Source organism: Xiphophorus couchianus, chromosome 12 (assembly GCF_001444195.1).
Source record: "Xiphophorus couchianus chromosome 12, X_couchianus-1.0, whole genome shotgun sequence".
NCBI classification, from domain to species: Eukaryota; Metazoa; Chordata; class Actinopteri; order Cyprinodontiformes; family Poeciliidae; genus Xiphophorus; species Xiphophorus couchianus.
In genome coordinates, this window is record NC_040239.1 from 19,490,453 (window position 1) to 19,513,307 (window position 22,855).

At 39.0% G+C, this 22,855-nt stretch overlaps 1 long non-coding RNA gene across 1 annotated transcript in view; it reads right to left on the reverse strand.

Annotated features, from left to right (window-relative positions):
• Positions 1-2,049: 2,049 nt before the first annotated feature.
• The window catches only part of LOC114154158 (uncharacterized), a 63,051-nt gene continuing 42,245 nt past the window's right edge, over positions 2,050-22,855 (reverse strand). Inside the window, exon 3 of the long non-coding RNA XR_003597506.1 lies at positions 2,050-2,287. This is a non-coding gene — a long non-coding RNA (uncharacterized LOC114154158). The remainder of the gene's footprint in view (positions 2,288-22,855) is intronic.

Below are 22,855 nucleotides of genomic sequence, written 5' to 3' on the forward strand. Positions count from 1 at the left end.
TTTGCAAGAAATGGCTTGCACAAATGAACCAGCAACCACTGCTTCGTTATTGCTTGTGATAAAATGCAAAGCACTTTCCTTCAGTAGGCTTAGCAAACCCAGACGTAAGTTCTTTGCAATAAAAAGTGCCTGGACCTTTGCCATGTTGAACTGCAACAGCCTGCTGGGTTTCTGTCTGTGGGGGTGAGCACGGGTTCAGGGAGAAACCAGGCACACGATCTATCTGCCAGTCCACAAATCTCTGAATGACCAACATCCACCAGGAGAATCACTTTACACGGTGAAAAAGAGGTGATGAGGTGGAGAAAAGGGAGACCATAACGAAAAAAGAATGGTGAGCTGCAGAGAAAACAGAGCAGGTTGCCATGACAAGGAAAGCACGAAATAAAACACAAACAAAGTCTGGTGGCACCAGGGCTGTGATCTGTAAGAGTAGTGACAGCTTCCCTGGCAAACCTGGCACACTTTGCTGAACAGGTCTTCTGGACAGAAACGTTTCTCTGCTTTTCTCATTTACTTTTTTGTGGGATGAGTGCGACTGGACTCTAGGTGGTGGGAAAGATGACATGTAAAATGTTTGGAATTAGTGTTTTCTTCTACTTATTGTGTATAAGCTGCTTATTGTCCATAATTATTGTCCCTGGCAGGAGATGACTGCCTGCTTTTTCAGCAAACACAACTTTTCTCAGTAATAATAAATATAGTGGTAACAGCAAAGGTCTATAACTCAGCTTTGAATGAAGATAGCTCAGAAGGAAAACCTCAACAACCATTTGGCAACTGACTGACTGGCTGGCCCATGTGTCTCTGCGTTGCCCAATGACGGACAAGTGACGTGTCCAGGGTGTACCCAGCCTCTTCCCCATTGACTGCTGGAGATGGGCACATGGAGGGATGCTCTGTAAGGCCCCAGTAGTAAAAGATTCAGACTGAAAATTCACCTTGTGAACAATTTCATTATTAGAAGCAGGTGACTTACAACATGGCTCCTTGCATGATTAGTCCTGAAAGCTGCACTATCTCCTCACACAATCATTGCTAGCTATTGCAGAGCAGGTAGGACATGGTAACCCTACTGCATTAAAGGTGATTAAACTGATTATCACATTTCCAAAAGAGGTGAGGAATGTAAGTGATCCAACAATGATAGGGGTTCTCAAATATTTTACGATTCCACAGTTCAAACCTTTGCTAATAGGTATTAATGTGGTACCGTTAATTCTGCTACCAGCTGATAAGTTTCTTTATAAAACATGTATTTGCATGTTGATGTTTTTTATTTGTGCCCTGTCTTAATTATTAGTTGTTTTCTAATGATCTAGATCAGTCTCCTCTATTTATTGTGCAATTAATTCTGGTTAGTCCTTACTTTTATTTCTGATTATTTGTTTACTTCCTTGCTCCTCTCCTGCCATTTTTCTCTCTTTCTCTCGGTCTCTCTCTTCAATCCATCTGTCTCTCCTCCCAGCTGCACCCTGTTCTAATCAGCCACCTGTTTTTCGTTCAGTAGTCAAGCTCCCCAGTATTTAAGCTACTTACCTTCAGTCATTCCTTGTTGGATCCTTCTGTTGCTCACCTCAGTCTTGTATGTTTGATTTTTCTCTGTAACATGCTCTGGCCACCACGTGTCTTCTCTATAAGTAGATTTGTTCTTTCTTCCTTTTTAATGAATATTCACTTCAACAAAGATCTCTGTGCCTGGGTCCTTTGCAAACCAAGCATGACATACGTCCCGTCAAAATCATATTTGGGATACTGGTGTTCACATTATAGAGGATAGAGACTGTTTTGGGTCTGAAATCTGCAGTGGTTGGAGACACCACATGCTCACTTGTGAGATGTTGTAGAACTAGGCTATAATAAAACAAGAGCTTCTTTTTGAATAATAAAGTTCAGATTTTACATCTTTTTCACTGTTTTACACTCCAATGTTGGAAAGGTGGTGAGAGCTAAAGATTAATAGATAGTATACTTTCTCTCAAAGATTGTCCAGCAGACATTTTACAGCAAAAATGTACTAGGAAACATAACTAACACATGGCCAAGCTCTTTGAAGAGAACTGATTTATTCATTATCTATATTCACACATTTTGAAGAGGCTTAATGCTCATTCAAAGCATTGCTGCATATTTGCTCATATGTACATTAGATTAGCACTGTAGATCCCGTGCTTCAATCAGATCTCGTCCTCCAACTCACAGATGGGCCTGCTGGATAATGCTGGGAAGGCAGTAACTGCTCAGGAGGACCAGACAGGCTGTGGAGGTCCTGGCAAAGGATAGCTGGCTGTTTGTAATGGGGGGAAAGCAAAGATGATATAAGATTTATTGAACCAACACAGCAGAGCAAATGAACAACAAATGAACAGAGCTCAGCGAAGAATAAAATAACACAGTGGAGAGAAGGCATCCACAAACAGCAGTAAAAGCAATCCTTTATCGATCTGAAGCAGTAAGCCTGCCAGCTACGCTGCCTTCCTCTTTCCAGGAAGACTCGGCACATACAGGATTGACCTTAAGGCATCCTGCTCTACTTTGTTTGTGTAGTGTGTGTGTTTGTATGTGTACATAAACACTAATGCATGTCATGTAACACATACATATCATGATGGAAAAGTCATTCTACATTAAATTGCTGTGTTACATCAAAATATGATAAAAGCCAGTATGACTCTTGGTTTTCCGAAATCTGCTGTACAGTATTACTGAAATGAGCAATCTCCATAATTTATTATATGAAGAAGACACTCGCAAGCTATTTTTAACTACATTGAATAGCCATCATTGGGCAGGCATGCACATGTGTTGGTTTACACTCAGTGCAATCCTGATTGCATGTGAATTAAGTGGGGGAGGCTTGAAATGTCGCAGTGCACACTGTGACTCAGTTAACCACCTGGAATACATGACACCATGTCTCACTTGGTAAAGACAGGACATCCCTAGCACTGGGAACTGGGTTAAGGCTGAAATATTCATGCTCCAGACTATGCATCACACAAACATAGACTCATATGCACCATCATTGCACATGATCATACTGGAACTGAACAGGGAACTGGAACTCGGTTGGACCAGGTAAGCTTGCTTGTTTACTTGAGAGCATAGGTTTGTCCATGTGTATGTGCTACAATCTGTTTTCAGGAGTCGATGTAGCAAAAAAATGGGCTGAATAACACATGGATTTTAAGTGGGGTGCAAAGTTTTAACATACAATTTCCAAATTTGCCCTGAGCAATTACTGTTTTTCGACCAAATGTAACATTTTTAGCGACTTTGAATTCCCTATTGTCTTTTTCCGAAAGACACAAAAACATAGCTAAAAATATTAATCACATTTTCTCCTCTCACTTTTCAATTTAGTTAATGTAAATGGAAATAAAATGCTGAAATCAGAAATGTTTCTAGAACAACTTCACTGATGCCTAAGGAGCATGAAGAGGGTCAAAAATCTAAGGCGAAGAGTCCGGCAATACTTGAAGTGCTAACAAACAACTTTATGAGTTGACCAATGAGTTTTTGCTTGTGATACTGATTAAGGAAGAGGAATCCTAGAATTTGGCCTTTTTAAATCTTCTATTTATTTTATTTTCTACTTAAAAGTGAGCCAAAAACTGAGTTGTTTTGCAGAACCATTACTTTGGAGTAAAATTATGCTGTTTATAACAAATTTTTTAACTTAAACATTTTTTTAGATACGTGTTAGATGTGTAAATAAATCCTATAAATACAGCTGCTTAAGAACATCCTCATGCTTTTATAGTTTATCATAAAAATTTACCAGCTTTTTGGCGTAATCTATTTTCACATAAAACTTTTTAGAGTGTTGATGATATGGTTTGGTTATTATTTTTAGTCATAATTAGACCATCTCGTTTCGTTTGCTGCTAAGATCATCACATCATATATGCACGTCAGTCTGCACTTTCACTAATGCCTTCACCTATAATAAGAAAGTGGGTTTACAACAAAGTTTGAATAACACCATCGACTGTACCGCCACATGCTTACATTATGCAGAAAGACTTTTTAAACATCTTGTTGTTTCACCTCGCCAGCCTCTCTGCATGTTCAACACTGTAAACAGATGTTATTGTTGTACAGGAATAAAGTTTTCTGCTTCCCAAACGCCGCGGTGGAACAGAAAGAATCAGACTCAGCACTGTTCCTACGTCTGCTTTACACCCACCGCGCACACATACCACACGCATGCACAGGCACACACACGACGAACACTGCCGCGGCGCAGCGACACAAACAAACACACTAAAAATACAAACTACGCATATCCAAACACTCGCACTCCTTAATGAGCTAGCACTTTTAAGAAAAGACTCCACCACAACTCTGTACCACACACTGATACCTTGAGGAGAACTTGCGATCGGAAGAGACGAACAGAAGAAAGAGGCACTCTGGGATATGAAAGGGGGAGAGAGAAAGAGGAGGTGAGAGGAGAAATCAAAAAACGCCTGGAGAGAGGGAGGAGAGCAGGAAGAGGAAAGTGTTGCACCTCGCTCCATATATCTCTAAGGAAGATGATAGAGAGGATAGAAAGAAGGGTGGGGGATGTTGGGGGAGTTGGAGCACAGGGTGTCTAGGTTGGCACTGTTGGTGGAGGAGGGGTGGTTCGCTGTCGCTCTTGGCAAACAAACAGGTGAGTAAATAGACTCATGGGCAAAAAAAGAGTGGTGAAGGTAGCGGAGTTATGGGGGGCTAAGGAGTGTTACCCAGATGCTGCAAATCTGGGGGAAACTCAGCTGTTAGGGTTCCATCTAGAAACTCAGGCCCTACATGATGAGGAGACTGTAGCTGTCTTGTTTACACGCAGATATCTCGTACCCTGCCCCCCACCTTCAATCCTTGCTTCACTCTCCCATCAGCGGCACTTCCCCCCGCTGTCTTCAAACATCCATAACAACCGTCTTTTCCATCCTCCTACCCTCGCTCACCCACTCCCATCTTCCTGAGCCCCGCAGGCCCCTAACCTAGCTCACATCTCCCTTTTTCCTTACGCCCTCCCTCCTCTCCTCCAGCCTTCTTCACCACCCTCAAACCCCATTCTATGTCTATCTGTCTCGCTTTCTCTCGTTCACTCCCTCTTTTCACTCCCATCCGCTGATCATATCCCTTGGGTATATGCGGTGCTGTTTGGCTGATGAGGGGGAGGATATCGCTGCCAGTGCTTTGATCCTATGAAAGCTGATATCCAGAACAGAGCTACAGATCCCGCCACTGGGCACCCTGGTATTTGAACGACATGACTCTGTGTAAAGACTCAGTGAGGAGGCCGTTTCCCTACAGCCTGCCAGCTGGGAACACAAAGTCTAGACAGGTGAAGCTGCCTGGGATGGGGCTGACCATATGAAGAAAATACCACAACCTGGCAAACACAGTTCATTGGCATCGAATTGGATGTTCACTCAGTGTAGATGAGACTTCAACTTTCTGCCTCTAATAACATTTACTGATGAATGAAATGACGCTAAAAAATTTTTTGCTTTGAATGATTAAGAAAAAAAACCTGCATTTCAAGTGGAAGGAATGGGCTTCCACAGATATTAGGTTTCTCAGTTTATTAACGTGGAAAATATCACAGTTTTCTAGTGTCAAACTATTAGCTCAATCATGACAAATAAAAATCTGAAACTACTACTCGATCCAAAACAGAGAAGCAACCATTTCCACACTATGCAATTTCAACTTATCAGCTAAAACAGCAATGGAAAACACTAACAGGTTTCTTTTACCTAACCAGTACTGTGCAGCATCATGTGGAGGGTGTGAAAGGTGGTGCTGTGTTAAGTTTTAAGCCCTGGGAATACCTTCATTTTGGAAACCAGTCTGTGCTTACTGATGACACAGCGTGGGAGACAGTAGCAACCAACAAACATTCAGCAAGAGAACATTACTCAGCTCAATAACAGATCATTTTCTTTATTGGATTAAAAAAAGGAAAAAAAAATATTTGCAAAGAACTAACATGTCCATACAATGAATACGATTTTAAATAGTGTTGCTTTAGGAAAAAAAAAAAAAAACAAGAAAGCATGATGGCACATATTAGTGCAGGACTTAGGTTTATAGTTTATTTACTAAAGCTCACTGATCTAAAATTAACTTTAGCGCAATGACACACAATAATTATATATTAAGGGAGTCTAATGGAAAAAAAATCATCTTTCGACAGACTTCTATAAGTATCTAGCTGGTTACATCAAAGCAATTGTGAAGAAAATAAACAATTAGCAATGGCCTGGGAATTAGTTCATAAATAATGTATTTCTCTTTTCTCTTAGAAAATAAGTTCTGCAATGAGTAACCTTATATAGATCTAAAAGTTTCATGCTGCGAATTGACACAGAACATATTAGCCTTTCCCCCACAGGCCATCACAAAGAGAGAATAAAAGAATGCCAATGACACTTTTGCAGAAAAAAAGCCACTCAACCATTATGTTTCAAGATATACGCTCGCATTATAAGTTGTGTTATAATTGAGAAAAGGAAAGACGGATAATTGAAAGAAAAACAAGAAAAACTAAGGAAATACAGTTTGCTTTCAGTATTTTTTCCCTTTGGCGTACTCTTAGAAAAAAACTTTTTGCTTATTCAAAACAAAAACAAAAAAAGCAAATGTATGCTATATGGTTTTGTGTGGTGTTAAGAGGGGGATGGTAAGAAAAAAGAGCAGAAAGGAAAAAAGTTTCCCGGCTGTCCATCAGTAAGTTATCAGAGTGTTATCTGTGCCAGACGCCCACCATCCTTAGCGGCGATACTGAGACAGCGTCCAGGACCTCAGGATGCCGCGGGAAACTCAGCAGGACACCGGGAGAGGTGTGACAACGTCACTGGATGCAGCAGGCATGGAACGCTGAACACACATGTGCATCCACTCACACAAATACTTAAACACACAGTGGATACACACATCCACAAACACTGCAAAGACACAAAGACGACATACTGACACCATCTGATATTGTTAAACTATGCGCCCACACAAAACAGAGACTTGAAATACTGTAAAAAAGATAACTGTGAACTTTTTTATATATGGCCATTAATTAAAGTTTCTTAAAAACTATTTCTAAATAGGAGCATATTAAAGATTAAATGCATACATTGTGAAAGCTATATGGATTTCAGAACTATATATAATGACTAAATAAAAATATAAAGCAAACAATTTGAATTTCGTAGTTTAAGATCCTTTATATTAAAATACAGTTAAAATTATGTTGGAGATTTTTTGGTATTATCATTTTATTTTCTTACTCTAGTTCACATTAAGTCTATAGATCTTTGTGATTTTCTGTTTAAAGTGTTCTCTTCTTTAAATGACCTGGAGGTCACTAATACCTATCAAATTACATTCTTTGTTATCTAACAGGCAGAAAGCTGGACAGAAAAAGGACAAGGAGAAAGAAGGGACGAGGAGAGACTTGTTCAAGCTACCCACAGGCAGTATTATGATCAAGAAGCAAACAGAGAGAGCTGGTCCAAAACCCGCGTGGAAAAAAAACAGATACAGCATGTTGTTCAATATTTGGAAGACTTGCTGACTGTCTGCTCAAATATTGCCCCGTGGCTGTTGGGCATGAGTGAGGAACAGTGTGGCAGTGAGACTGACAGTGAGATCTCTGTCCGGAGCCAACACTCTGTTTATCCGTCTGTCTGTCTGTCTGTTTATCTGACTGTCAAATTATCCCTCTTAGCAAACACCTCACCATGAGCCGAATGTAAATACCATCGTCAATGTTGGTCACATGAGCCAGCTCGTTGGGCTGCTCCTGGAATATCAGAGCCAAACCTCTTTTAAAGGAAGCATGCTTGGTTGTAGCTATAACAGTCCTTTTGTGAGCAAGTTTTGGGAGAATTTGTTATTTTGTCAGTGATTTGTTGAGTGAATTACATATTTTGGACTAATGTGCAATGCAGGTACACTATTTAGAAACTTTGGGTTCCAAACAAGTCAAGCACCGTTTCGACCGTTCATACCTCCGTTAAATAAAACATGTACTCATCTGTTAGCTTTTCATTGTAGTTAAGTATTTTCATGAAGTATGAAGATAGTCATAATACCTACTTACTCTTGTAGGGTCATGGTGAGGAGTAGCAATGGGGGGAGCTTACACACCAGCTCCCTTTCAGTTTTCATATATATAATAAAAGTGTTACTATGACTCAAATCCCAGACCGGTAACCCAAATAAAACATTTTGTTTTACTCGTTACAGTTACAGCCTTCAATAAGCTCATGTCTTTATCAAACTGGTCATGGGGAAAACATAATCGAAATGCATTCAGTGATGTTCTTGGTGTTCCCATTAGCTAACTCCTTAATTACATCAAGGGTTTGTTTACTTCAGTCACGTTGTGGTAGTATTAACCTTTTAAAAGGTATCTAACAAGCATCCACACAGTAGTTACATTCCATGTTGAAGGTATATGGTGTGGATGGATAGGGTGTAAATACCATAAATCCTTAATAACACCATTACAATGCATTCATTTGAGGGTATGGTTCTGCAGGTTCGTTGTCTTTATTTTCCTGCTCTGGGTCAGACTCTTGCTCCAATATGTAAGTTTGGATGGACAAGTCTTCCTTTGTTGACGTCTTTAATGAACTTTGGAATAAAAAGTTTCTCTGCTGGTAGATAATTTTATCATTGCTATTAAATTACAAAAATGGCCAAATGAGGTGGAGTGGAGCTCTACGTGACCTGGAGGAGGTTGGGGCATGAAATGTCTTGTTCGCATTAAAAAGAATAAAAAAGAATCGTTGCTCTAAAACATGCCTCAGAAAAGGAGTAAACTAGGGGTCTGTAGAGCATTCAGTAATAAATTCAGACCAAAGCATTGTAGTTCTACTTTGTATTGACCAGATGTGAATGATTTACATCTGAAAAGGGAGGATTTAAAAGCATAATACGTCCACTTTAACACAATTCTACATGTAAGTTTGTATTTTGTCAATTGTCTAGGCTTTGTGTTAAGCTGTTTTTGCTTAACTAGTCAAATGAATTTAAGTTGTTTTCACTTGGTAAAGGATTGAAGCACCACAGAATATGTATTTGGTGCACAATCAATACATTTATTTTTAATGCTTTTTTACTTGATAATTGATGTACAGCTTAGATGTATATAACACGTAAAGCAAAGAGGGGTATACGTTATTTCATCTCATCAAGGATTTTGTAATTCTAAGTCTTTTCTGGAGATTGGATACAATGTACATACAGCTACAAACCCAAAAACAAAAATATTTGTCTATGATTTTGTTTGGTATAGTTTGAAGAATGACCTAAAGCAAAGTTGTAAAACTACAGAGTTATGTATAGTACCACCTTAAAACAATTCCAATACTACAGTGGGTCAATGAAATACTAAGCAAAAGTCCTTAATAACACAGGTTCACAAGTGTGTTTGTGTGCATCTGTGTGTTTGCTTCATGTTAGTGCTTGGTCTTACCTGAAAATTGCTTGTTTGCCTATCATTTCCCCCTCATGACACAGTGTATAACATAGAAAAAATTACGCAAGTTTGTCCTGTGAGTGACAGAAGCTTTCATTAAAATCAGATCATCCTCGATGAAAATATCCTCTGTTGAAAATCTGATTCCGTGCGGATTATACAGCAAATATACAGCTCAACATAAACAGCTGCATATCAGAGCACTGACGCAGGAACACACGCATCGTTGTCAAAATGATCTCTCTTTAAATCAAGAAACCTACCCCGGTGTCTCTCTCTTTTCAGCTTTAGACAGGAATGTTTTTTAATTTACAGCATGCCACAATCCATTTTAAATGGCTTTAAAAGGGACTGCCATGCATTTAACACATGTGTTCAAGGAATGTTAAAGGATCTGGCAGCATATGTGTAGTTGGTCGAGGTTTTTAGTGCCTAAAGAATCAGGACAATGCACCAAAAAAAGTGTCTTGCAGACGTATTTATAGCCCTTAAATCTTTTCACTTCTGTCATATTATAATCAGAAACTTTTGTGTTTTATTACTGTCACATTTTATACACAAACACAACAATTTCCAAAATTTTGAATGTCATAAAAAGCACAGCTCAGTCCACCGATACCAATGGCAAGGAGACATTTAATCACTGAAGCTGTCAACACGTCCATGTAACTCTGGAGGACCAGCAGTGATCCAAAATAAAGGTGGGATAATCTGTCAAGAGAACAGCTAAGTTGTGAACTCCACAAGCCTGGCCTCCGTGTAGAAAAGCAATTGTTAATAGAAAGCAATAAAAGGTTGCTGATGTTCACTACTAACCAAATCATGGACACATGTAAAAGACATTTCTTTGGTCTGATGAGAGTTCAATGAAACTTTTCTCTCTTACGCAAAATACTAGCTGTGGTGCAAAACCAAAAGTACATTGCTGTGGTTATGCCTTTCTATAGTAGGGATATGAAAGCCAATCCGAGTTAATGGGAAGATTAATGGAGATAAATGCAGGGCAATCTTGCCAAGAAACCTGTTAGAAACCACAAAAGAATTAGGACTCGGGTAAAGGTTCACCTTTCAGAAGAACGACTCCAAACATGCATCCAGAGCTACGCTGGCAATCGTTTTCATGCATGTGGTGGAATGGCACTTAAAAAGTTCAAACTTAAAGGGGGTTAAGTCAACTCTTACTATATTTATATCATGTTATGTTATTCCCTCATCAAAAACATAACTGAAGTGTTGTTTTGATTAATTCATACATGTTTGAGAAATCCTTAAATCTCCCAGGAGAGGAATTCAGGGGTGCCTAAATGTTTGGGCCCACAAAGGGACGCCTATTTCCACAAAGCTCCTCCTTAGAGCAGCACATTCCCCTCTCAGCTCCACCAGACTAGTTGCAACAGCAATTTAGCAAACACTTGGTGGAACTGTGAGTCTGCTGAGCTTATTAAACGAACTACTTCTCACTCCATCCCTTCAAAGAATAGTTGCTCACAGCACAATGAAAAGCATTACAATGATGCACTAAAGACAGTGTTGGGAAGTGTAGGAGATTCTTAGGACAATGTCAGATTATGAAGTCAACTTTTAAGTCATGTTTGATATATATACATTTTTTAACAACTGAAGGTAACATAATTACTTTATTGTGCTATAAAATGGTAAATGTGCTATAATACCCAGAAAATTCAATAGTATGCTTTCACATGACCTCACATAGCAGTACTGTGAGGTCACATACAGTGGTCCAGAGATGGTGGACAGGCAGTGTTGAGGATCTGCCCATGTTTTGTGCAGTTTAAAGATGCTCCAATCATTGTAATAAAGAAAAAGGAAGGGCTCATGACCGAGTGACGAGGTTGTCATTCATAAATATGAAACATGTAAAAAGCTCATAGGACAGTAAAAAGTTGATTTTAAATCTTCGTCATCTTAAATCTATGCATCCGTCTGTCTCATATGGAGTTCATCTGGACTTTTCAGGGCACCCCGGCCCTTACTTGTAATATTGAGTCAGTAGACTAGGCTCTAAAGGTAATCAACCTCAATCATCAACAACCCAAGCTCAAATTAGAGGCATATTGTCAATCAAAGCAGAGGATGAAGCTAAAGGAAGAATAACAAAGATGGTCAAAATGTGCAGAGGCCATGTTGGCCTGTCAACTGTATGTATGAGCCTGGAGGAGCGTTTACTGGTGTAACAATGATCAGAGGTGATCAGTGGAAATGGACCCTAAATGATCAAGGTAAGATGTGTACCCCGTTTGTTACAACTGCTAGCTCCATGAATCTTCACTGACAAAACAGTATGTGAAAAACATACAGTATGTGAAAAATCTGGCTTGCTAGCCTCTTCTCTATTTATTTTACTTAGGATGTAAGTAAATATTTCTTCTTTATTGTTTCTGTCACTAAAAATAACAACAGATTTCCATGGCTGCTTTAATATAGTGTGTAAACCAGGCTGTGAAAGCTTAAAACATTCTCCATGCAGCAAGAAGTACATGCTGCACAGATTTCAGTCCTCGTCATTTAAGTAATTGATAATTTTCCTTTGTTAAAACCTAAATTCATGTAAAAGTATCTCCAAATTTTGGATTGAGCACAGTTTAAATGACGTAGGACAATGCAGTTTTTCAGAGGATGCCAATATCCAACTGAGATGATGATTGAGATATCGCTAGTGGAAATCTCTTGGAATTATTGCTGAACTCTAACTACGGGAATTATAATTTCAACAGCACAAAGCATGCTTTTGTGCATAAAAAACACGGTCTCAATACACTTGTCATATCGACAAAAGACAAAAGTCAGCATTCTTACAGTAGGGGAAGTAGATTTCCATTCAAATTGAGGAAGATGACACATTTGTTACATAGCTGTGTTATCAACTCACAGGATCCACTGAAAGAGAACACATTTCCTGCCATCTGCTCTCAGTTCAGGACTGACAGCAAGATGATCACAGAAGGTAAACAGAGAAAAAAGGAAGACTAGCATGAGCCACGGAGACAGACCTTTGACTCAGACTTGAGGCCCCATGCCACCCAGACTGTATGCCAACGTGCTGAAAACTGGCAAAGAGAGAGGACCAGTGTGCGACCACTTCATAGGAATGAGCAGGATGTTTGGACACAGCGCTGTACTTAACAAACACCACTGGAGCCTCAATCCTTCACTGCTACCATGTCTACACTATTGCTTCAGACAAAATATATGGATGTGTATGAGTGTGCATGTGCACTGGGCTCCTAGTATGTACATCAACAGACTCTATTTACTGGTGAGCCCAACGGCAGGGCTTGTCTGTCAGTATCTGTACATGATCATGTTTGACTATGTGTCTGAATGTGTAAATATATAAAAAATATATAGATTTGGTCATGCAAATGTGTGTCTGCATATGTTTATTTATGTGCGTGCGTGTGTGTGTGCAAATGATTGAAGAGCAGAAAGATGCCGTGTGGAAAACTGGTTCTGCTCAGAGCTGCTGTAGTCTCGACCTGTGCGGCTGCCAAAGAAAACTGTGGTCGGAAGAGTCTGCTAATAGAGCATGAGGCATGTCACCTGAAACTAGAATCATCTAAAACCCAGAAACCACAGCAGGCAGGCATCTCTGCGGTCCTCTATTGAAGGGCCGCCAGAGGCCCTGGGTGTGTGCCACCCTCCCACCGAAGTTCTCCTATTAGCTAGGCCTCTTCCGTTCGCGTGCCTAGCTGCACCATGGGACACCTAGTCATGTTAGATCCACTATTAACGCCTTTTCCAGTGTCTGAGCTCACCTCACCGCAATTTCCTTGGGGCCAGACCTGGCAAGATCCTGGTGAGGCACATATCTCCACATTCATACCACAGATTACCACATTTACAACTTCTATGTATAGTATACCTCTTTTGTTCAGACTTCTAGCTTCTAGCTCAGAAGATCGCTTTTGTTGTAAAACATATGAAAACTTGGTTAAAGTGCGGAATACATTCACCAAGCCCTTTATTAGGGACACCTGCACAGATGGTTGCCAAAACAAAAACCAAATCTGTCAATGATATGGAATCAAGTCAAGGCATTTTGATTACTTACTGAAGTCCAAAATGAGCCAGAGTGGGGAATAGAGTGGAGTTAAGTGACTGAACATTATACGACTGCTGGTGTCAGATGGGCTGATCTGAGTATTGTACAAATTGCTGATCTACTGAAATTCATCTGAATTTCATGCACAACCCTTTTTCAGATTTAGGCATAATTGTTTGAAAAAGATCCATTGAATGGTTGTTGTGTGTATGTAAATACCTTGTTGATATCAGAAATAAGAGGAAAATGGGAAGCCTAGTTTGAGTTGATAGAAGGATAACACCACAACACATAGAGGGTATACAAATAAAGGTTCTGAATAGACACTTCTGTTTGGTAAAAGCAGGAAAGTGAGCCTACGATTTAGACAGGTTCATCCATCATTCTTTTCAAAAATGTTCCTTGTTCTGATAAATCTTCACTTCATCTGGAATAGTTGGATGGTAGGACAAAAAAATTGGCATAAACAATATTAGACGCTAACTCTGTAACGAAATAAAATGAGGATATTTTATTACCACACTTTGGATGACTAAGTACCAAGTGAGCATCATTTAGGTGTGACAGCTAAAACTATTATTGTTGCCAACCGTGCCCAACTCTCTGACCACATTGTAACCATCTCCTATTGGTAACTTCCAGCAGGGTAATGCACCATGTCATATAACTTAAATCATCTCAAACTGATTCCTTGAACATGACAAGAACTATCTCCAGTGGCCAATACTGGCCACTGGAGATAAAACCTTATGTTTTTGGATATCAATCCAAGAGCCCTGGTTTTGGATGTGACGGAACAGCAGATTTCCATCATGAATGGCTAGCCTACAAATGTGCAAGAAATGCAATCATCACAATATGGACTAAAATCTTGTGGAATTCATGCCATGAGGACTTAAGGCAGTTCTGAAGACATTGGGGGTGGGGCAATATGGTAGTAGTAAGCTTTACCTAATAAAGTGGCCAATGAATACACTTATCAAATCAAGTGCTTATGTTTCAGCTTCATTCCGCAGCGTCACTAAAACTTCAGGTTCTTCTTTTCTGTCACGCTCCGAGTTGATCTGTTGAGGAATGCCCAAGTTTCCTGGGTTTTGACAATAGAAATTGCCACTTTCCTTACCTTCTATCAACGCACAGAAATCACACTTTCCTTGGCGAACCTTTCTCAGAGCCAGAAATGCACACATCTCATCTTAGCACAGGTGCAATAAAATGTATCCCCGCTGCAACAGTAGCAATTTGGTGACAGGCTGTGGGTGGCGGGGAAGACGAATCGTGTCAATGGCAACCATTAAAAGGACCACACACTCTCCAGTCACTGGCAAGACATGATGGATGATTATCTCAAGGTGTGACAGGTGCTGCGATGGTGGGGGAGCACTTGCTTTATCCTTCTCCGTTCTGCCCCTCTCTCTCTCTCTTCGTCTTTCCCCACCTCTCTCACTGTATCTTGGTCAATGCTTTAACACCCCACTAACATGACTCTATTGACACACTCCAGATAGCGTCTGGAGCCTAATGAGTGTCTGAGTGCCTCTCCTTCTTTCCCTCTCTCTCTGTTTCTTTTTCCTCTGTGCTCCTCATCTCCCTGTTATCCTCTTTTCACTGTCAGAGCCGTACAGTCAATTCTATCTCACACACAAAGCCATTAGAGCTTGGTTGGCTGCTCACACAAACGCATACATACGTATACAATTCAAAACACGCTACCCACAAATAGAACAATATTAATCCCCATATATTAGCCTTTTTGTTAGCAGTTTGGCCTTTGTCGATATTCACACCAGAGTCTGTTGAAGCAACAACTTTTTTTCCCCAGTTCTCTTACAAAGCAGGACGTTTTTGAGGTCTTTTACGTCTGACCTCAGACAAAAATAAATCAGTGTGTACTCAATCTTCCTTAGTCACAAAGAGTCAGGGACTTTCCCAAACAAAAAAACCTTAATATTTAGGAAGGAAAAGAGAATGACCATCCTAAACACGTATCCACCCCCAGCTTTTTATTTTTTTTTATTATTTTTTTTTGTTATGAATAACATTACTTGATCATTTCTTGTTTGGCTATTTCTGGCTGCATGCTTAGAATCCTGTAACGAGGATTCTCATGGTCACACAGAGACAAAAATATATGCACAAATCAGGCATAAAATTATGACCACTGAATAACACAGATCAAGGTCCCATATATCAAGCAGTATATGTCAGTAACTGGTTTTGTCTACACAGCAGATGTATAAGAAGTTAGAAAAATAGGCAAAGGTAAATATTTGAGTAACTTTGACATGCGTTCAAATTACGATGGCTAAAACCCCCCCCAGCAATTTCTAAAACTGCAGCTCTTGTGTGGTGTTCCAGGCATGCAGTAATTAAATAAATATTTAATTTTGTTAAGTAATTAACAAATTATTTAGCATTTATTTTGTTTAATAAACAAAACTAAATAATATTTTGTTTATTTAATTTTCTGCACGTATCATTTACTCTTTTTTCATCTCTGTCATTGTGATCGTTAGTGATCGTTGCCAGGAAACACCTGCATTTAAATTTTATTAATTCAAATATGCAGTGGATCACTGAACCTTGGACAACTGTGATGCGATTTGGATTTTATATGACGCAATATAAAATCAAACCACCACGTCTAAAAATTAAGGACAGTTTTAAATATCAATTTCCTCATTTTAAATTTACATTTTCTAATTCAAACTGCTCTAAGATCTATTCATCCACTCAGCCCTAGTTGAAGATTGGAAGACAGCCATCCCCTCTGAGGCTGCCAACAGTGGTCTCACAGTCTTTGGCCATGTGGCACCGTGCCTCGCTCGATTTCTCTGCCAGTGTTCTAGACACGTTCTCTTCACTCGGTGAAAGGACTGAAAATCTTGTCATACATGTAAAACTATCCAACATACAATCTCACACCTTTAGTTTGAACAGCGGAGGTCTCTGTTAGGGAAATTTAAACCGGACATATTTTGCCAGGGCAGAGTTAGCATCTTGCCTCTACCTCCTGTTTCTAAAATTGATTAAAAAAAAATAAAATAAAATAAAAACAAGACAAACTGAGTCTTTGATTTTTAAAACTTACACAAAACTTTTGGGTTAATTAATACAGATATTCAAACTTTTAGTTGTTGCAGAGAGCTTCTTTTTGGCCAGTTGAACAATTAACTTGGTTCATGTACAAATCGAAACATGGAAGATGATCTAAAAAATTCTTGCGGTTTCTGTTGTTCCTCTTGTTTTATCCTTTTTGCAGGGCAGCATATTTGTAATAGTTTTGCTGTTAAACTGATGGTTCCAATTTTTATAAGACCAACGCAACCAATCACAGAGCAGCATTTTACGCGGCCATGGATCAACAAGACATTAATCAACAAGAGGAAAGTGAGTAATTCTAGGTAGCTGGTGCACCACTTATGTGTGTAGTAATCTTTTAAATTAATTTCAGTGAAACCTGATTCTGTCTCTACCTTTAATTATTTACTGTAAATCAGGGTAAAAGTGCTACAAATGTATGTGAGTTCCCCCAAAACATATTACATGCAATATGTACATGCAAACCATTATTTACATGTATCTATACCTTACGCTTTCTGATATGTCTAAATATACATCTGTTTAACACAGTGTTTTTTAAGGGCATAAAAATGCAAAATAAGTAATAACTAAACCAGCTATGCATCTGTCAGTCTCAACTTTAAAGTTGGGCTGAAATAAACAAATGTTTGTAACCTCCAATTCCACGGCAAACGCTGAAGTAATTGCAACGCCCTATTTTGAAAAAAACAGAAAGAAAGAAAACAGACATTAATAAATAAATAAAAAGCAGAAATATGAGAACAGCCAATTAACATGAAGAGAATACCAAAAATAACACAAATAAATACAATACGTTCATTAGTCAATGTTGAATAATGGCTTTTAAGAAAAAGAAAGTGTTAATCCCCAGACAATAAGATTCTTCTGATACCTTCATTAAAGACTTCTTCCCTGCACTGCATGCTAATGAGATGTCTTAGTCATATTATTATTTGGGGAGAGAATATTTCAGATTCGGAATCTCTTGAGCAAGAGCAGTGAGTGTTTTATAGCACAGACACAAATGTATGGCTGAAGTGGTGCAAGTGGGAAATGACCCCTTTTTGCAAACATGTCTATGCCAATTTTTCATCGTGAGAAAATATGTTTTTAATTTAACCTGACTTTGATAATCTTTTTGATGATTGATATTTTATACATTAAGTTTTAATTGAGTAAAATGTAAAATCAAAAGATAAAAATGACTTAGTGAACAGAAAGTCCTTCATTGCTACTTGCTAGCTGGATTTAAGCCATAAGGACAGACTGTGAAATAAGCAGGGCCCCCTGTCTACCCACTACACATCCGACCCTTCCCTCTAGGCTGATGGTATCTCCTGCACTGTATCAATTTCACTGTTACTGCCCAAATTTCCAGGCTCTGTGAAATGGCCCAAATAGCGTTACAAATGGTGAGAGATAAAAGGGTTAAACTAATTGCAGTTAGATAGCAATAAAAAGTGATTCTTTTTATTCTTTGTCTACTATGCAAAGACGGCTGCACTGTATCCCCAGTAATGCTTAGGCTGATTAAACTTTTCTCTTGTCTGTTTCATTATTAAATAAAAAGTACAGCCATGTAATTCCCAGTGCTGTTGCCTATCTCAGAAGGCAGAGAATCTGACACGCTAAATCTGAATTATCACACTTACAGTATTGACTTGAATTCAAAAGATACAGACCTATAAAGGCAGGATTAATAAACACTGCCGTGTTTTGGTCTTTTTTTTTTTTTTTTACTGATAAATTTATACTATGAAAAGTTTGTCCTAGGACATGTATAGTGCCTTTCAAAGAGTGTTCATATACCTTCAAATATTCATTATGAGTTTATGTAGTTGTAATACTTTTATTTCTCTTTATGTGAATTTAGATTTAAGATTTACAGTTAGCAGAATTTACATGGATAATCCTCTAAATTATTGTGTCAAAATGCATCATTTCCAAAAATGACAAAATTTTAGTTTGTTATAAATTAAATGTAAAAATTGAATACTGTGTGTAAATTGCCTACAACCATTTGTAAATTAAAGTAAGGCTGGTTTGCCTGTGGATAAACAAAGCCAGGAAAGCCTTAACAACCTCTGCTACGCACTGTGCCAGTGCTGTCGGTGTTTTTGTAATGCCAAAGCAAAAAAAAAAAAATCCATTATGTCAAAACTCATTTCCTGCATGAGAAAACTAAACAGGACCTGTATAAAGAGGGAAGAAAAGCAGGGTTAGAAAAATTGGTTCAGCTTCTGTCACTGTGCAGTAATAAGTCTAAGACATGAACAGGGGTTGTTTAGATAAACATCCAGGTATCTGATGTCTGACTCATACTCATTAGTGTCTGTAGGAGCAAAATGTAGATGGAAGAGCATACTGGTTCAGATCTGGACAACTTACATTTATGTTTATCATATAAGACAAAAATATTGTATATTACTTATTAGTTTACGTTTTCATATACACCTCAGAATAAAAAGTAATTCTGTTCAGAGATTGTAAAAGTTCCTTCATTATGTCTTACAACTCAGCAACGTATCACCAATAAAACTATTGCAAGCCTGTTGCAAAATGCAAAAGTTTGGTCCACCTAAGAAACATAATTCTTGTGTATGTGTGGAGTTAAAATCGACATAATAACATTGTAGCCCACATTTTCAGTTGGATTTGTCTCACATTGCTAATATCAGCTAAAACAAGGGATATATCGGACCAACTGTGAGCTTTCCACCTCCAGGATTTATTGTTAGAGTATAAGAAATTTCTGTCCAATAAATTCTAATAACCTCTCTTCAAAAAAATCCAAGTAATCCCTTTAAATTTTCTAAGTGTTGCTCTGGCCAGAAAGGCAGTTCTGTTATCCTTGCACACTTCACAGAGGCCATTGGTGCCATGCTGGCGTATACATACAGTTCATACCAAAAAGGGCCTTTAAGGTGTTCAGGTAGATATACATTACTAATTGTGTCTTAATACCTTCAACCATAAACTATAAAACTACAGATCACCCTATTACTGGATATTTTCTGCATTTGTCAAAAGGTGGTCTTACTAGGGGGCTGCACAGTGGCGCAGTTGGTAGCACTGTTGCCTTGCAGCAAGAAGGTCCTGGGTTCGATTCCCGGCCGGGGTCTTTCTGCATGGAGTTTGCATGTTCTCCCTGTGCATGCGTGGGTTCTCTCCGGGTACTCCGGCTTCCTCCCACAGTCCAAAAACATGACTGTTAGGTTAATTGGTCTATCTAAATTCTCCCTAGGTGTGAGTGTGTGTGTGAATGGTTGTTTGTCCTGTATGTCTTTGTGTTGCCCTGCGACAGCCTGGCGACCTGTCCAGGGTGTACCCCGCCTCCCGCCCGGAACGTAGCTGGAGATAGGCACCAGCAACCCTCCCGACCCCATTAGGGTCAAGGGTGAACAGAAAATGGATGGATGGATGGATGGTCTTACTAGACTAGTGATGATTTTCATAGGAAGTTATTTAAACTCCTGCTGTAAATAGATAATCCGGGAAAGTGAAAATGCTATACAACATTGTTTCTGATCACATTTTGTGATCAGAAACACAGCACAGAAGATCTACTTTGAAGATCTTCTGTGCTGCATTTTTTCATTTCATGTATTTACTTGAAGATAGCAATAAGAAAGAATGAACTCTGTTTTCATTCTCAATGTGAATCAAGAGGTTCTGCAGCTGAAATAAATCTCTGGAAAGAGTTGATTATATTGAACTGGAGAAACAACTTTTGTTAAGTTAAAGCTGCTAAAAAAAACTCAGAAGAAATAGGAGTCTGTCTTGAAACACTGATCGCAATGATACTTTTGGCCTTGGAATAAATAGAGGAAGAGGGTTGGGGGGGGAGCAGTGGGAAATTTGGGCTTTCTCAGAGCTTAAAACTTTTTTTACTTATTGTTCCTTCAAAAATCCTGAACTGTTCCTTTAATGATGCTGAAGTCTTAACTCCAGGCAGACATAAAAAAGGAGCTGTCACATTATAAACATTTTAAGAACTTACCCACCTCAAATAAACTTTTCGATAGTTCTCCAAACAGAACTAATGACCTTGAAAGGAGAGCAAATTAGCAAACATACAGAGCCATCTGTGTGCCCCGCAGGCAGGCAAATTATTCCGTCTTTGCCAAGGTAGTCTAATGAAGCTCGTACATTTTACATGCAAATCTCTGCCTAATCTTACTCTTCTCCCTGCCAATGTCTCCAGCAAATAAATATATAAAACCCAATTATGATTTAATTAATAGAAATCTACCGTTCCATGGAATTGCTACTTTGGCTCGGCCGACTTCAGGAAATGGCCGTATTAGTTGCACCGTTAAACCACCGCGTGGCTTCTCAGTGAAGCCTCATCAGCTCTTGCTCTTCAAACAGCCCCCCTGGGCAGGAGGAAAGGCATCCTGAGGTATAAGTACCACAAACTCACCGACCCTTAAAGTCAGAGCAGGAAAAACCACAGAGATGGCGCTGTCATTTGCGTGCTCTTTCCCTCTTCCCTCCCCCTCGGTCTTGCTTTTTATTGTCAATGTGAAAAGACGCTTTAAGTTACAATTACTGTAGTGACATCCAGACCGCTCTTAATCTGCATCACTCTGTGTGTGTTTGTGCGAGAATGTGTCCGCCCTCTCATTCTCTGTCAAGATGAAGAAAGCAGACATGCTTCATTAGTCTCCCAATGGCAAGGTGTTATTAGAGCAGCCAAAGTCCTAGACACAGCCATTGCCTCCTATACTATCACACAGACGGCAGCTTCACAAGAACCTATATGCGCTCGGCAATTTAAAACTTTGTTTTTATGTCCTGAGTCACTCAGTGCAAGAAAAGTCTGACTGCCTATTTCAATCTATGTGACTCACTCGCCAAATCAGATGCCAGCTAGGGAGCTCCCACAGAGCTTGTTGGTTTCCACCTCATATGAGTCAATCAGCCATTTGTTCCAGGTCCAGTTTTTTAACAACACAAATGTCCCTCAGATTAGCCGTGGTCCCGCTCTGTTAAAAACTGCATTTAGACATGAAAATGACAAGCAGTTCCAGCAAGCACAACAGCCCCTGTGAATCTACAGTCCCTTGCAAAAGCATTCACACCTCTTGAGCTTTTGACAATTTTGCTATGTAGAAAGACACAAACTTCAGCGTACTTTATTACAATATTTTTGTGATAGGAAAACCCCGATGTAGTGCATGACTATGATTTTCTGATCTTCTCTACCATTACCAGAACAGCTGTTTTATCAGTTTCACACAGATGCACTACTGGCCTCAGAAGGTTGTGCACTAGATTTTAGGGGTAAATACTGTAGATAAATGGGGTTGGATACAAATCGTAGCTGTAGACTCCAGAAATCTGACTTTTTTCACATTTAGTTAGTTTCACCAAGTCTTATGCAAAAGGCCTTCCCTATTACATTAGCTTTAACTAACATAAATATCATATACCATATATGATAATTGTTAAACCATGAACATTTATAACATTTATGACCAAAAAGTTGTTTTCGACAAAGAACTCTTTAATAAAAATCAAATGGATACATGTCAAACTTTTCCTTAATGTAATTATCTTTTTGTTACATTTTAACTTCTTTTGAAATGACTGAATTCTCGTCTGTTTTCCAAGAAGTACACAGCAGACCTTGAGTAACCTGAATCAACTAGCAGCATGACAGGGTTTGACAAATAGAAGAATCTCTTTTTATTAGATCTGGTAAACTGTGGCAGCTTTGTTCAGCTGAGCTCTCAACACTGAATTAAATGAAGAGAATCAGAGACTGGTGGGCTGCAAACAGAGACACAGAGTCAGAGCAAAGACGATTGCTTGAATGGAATCATAGACAAGACTCCCTTGTTTTAAGTTTTGATAAAACATTTTATGTAGTTAGAACTTTAATCAACCAATTTTTCTTTTCTAATTACTTACATACAGTTATCCTGCGATGGACTGGCGACCTGTCCAGGGTGAACCCCACCTCTCGCCCGTTGACAGCTGGAGATAGTGACCAGCACCCCTCCCCGTCCCAATGGCATAAGGGTGTAAAGACAATGGACAGATGGACATTTGGATGGACAGTTATTATTTTCTACATTCATTGTCCACTTTTTATGATTCTTCATCTTTCTATAAAACATTTGTGTTTTATTTTGAATACGATTTGAAAACTGTGCATACTTCTCTCAGCTCACATCTATGTGCCAGTTTATGTTGACTTGTCAAATAAATTCCTGATAAAATATATT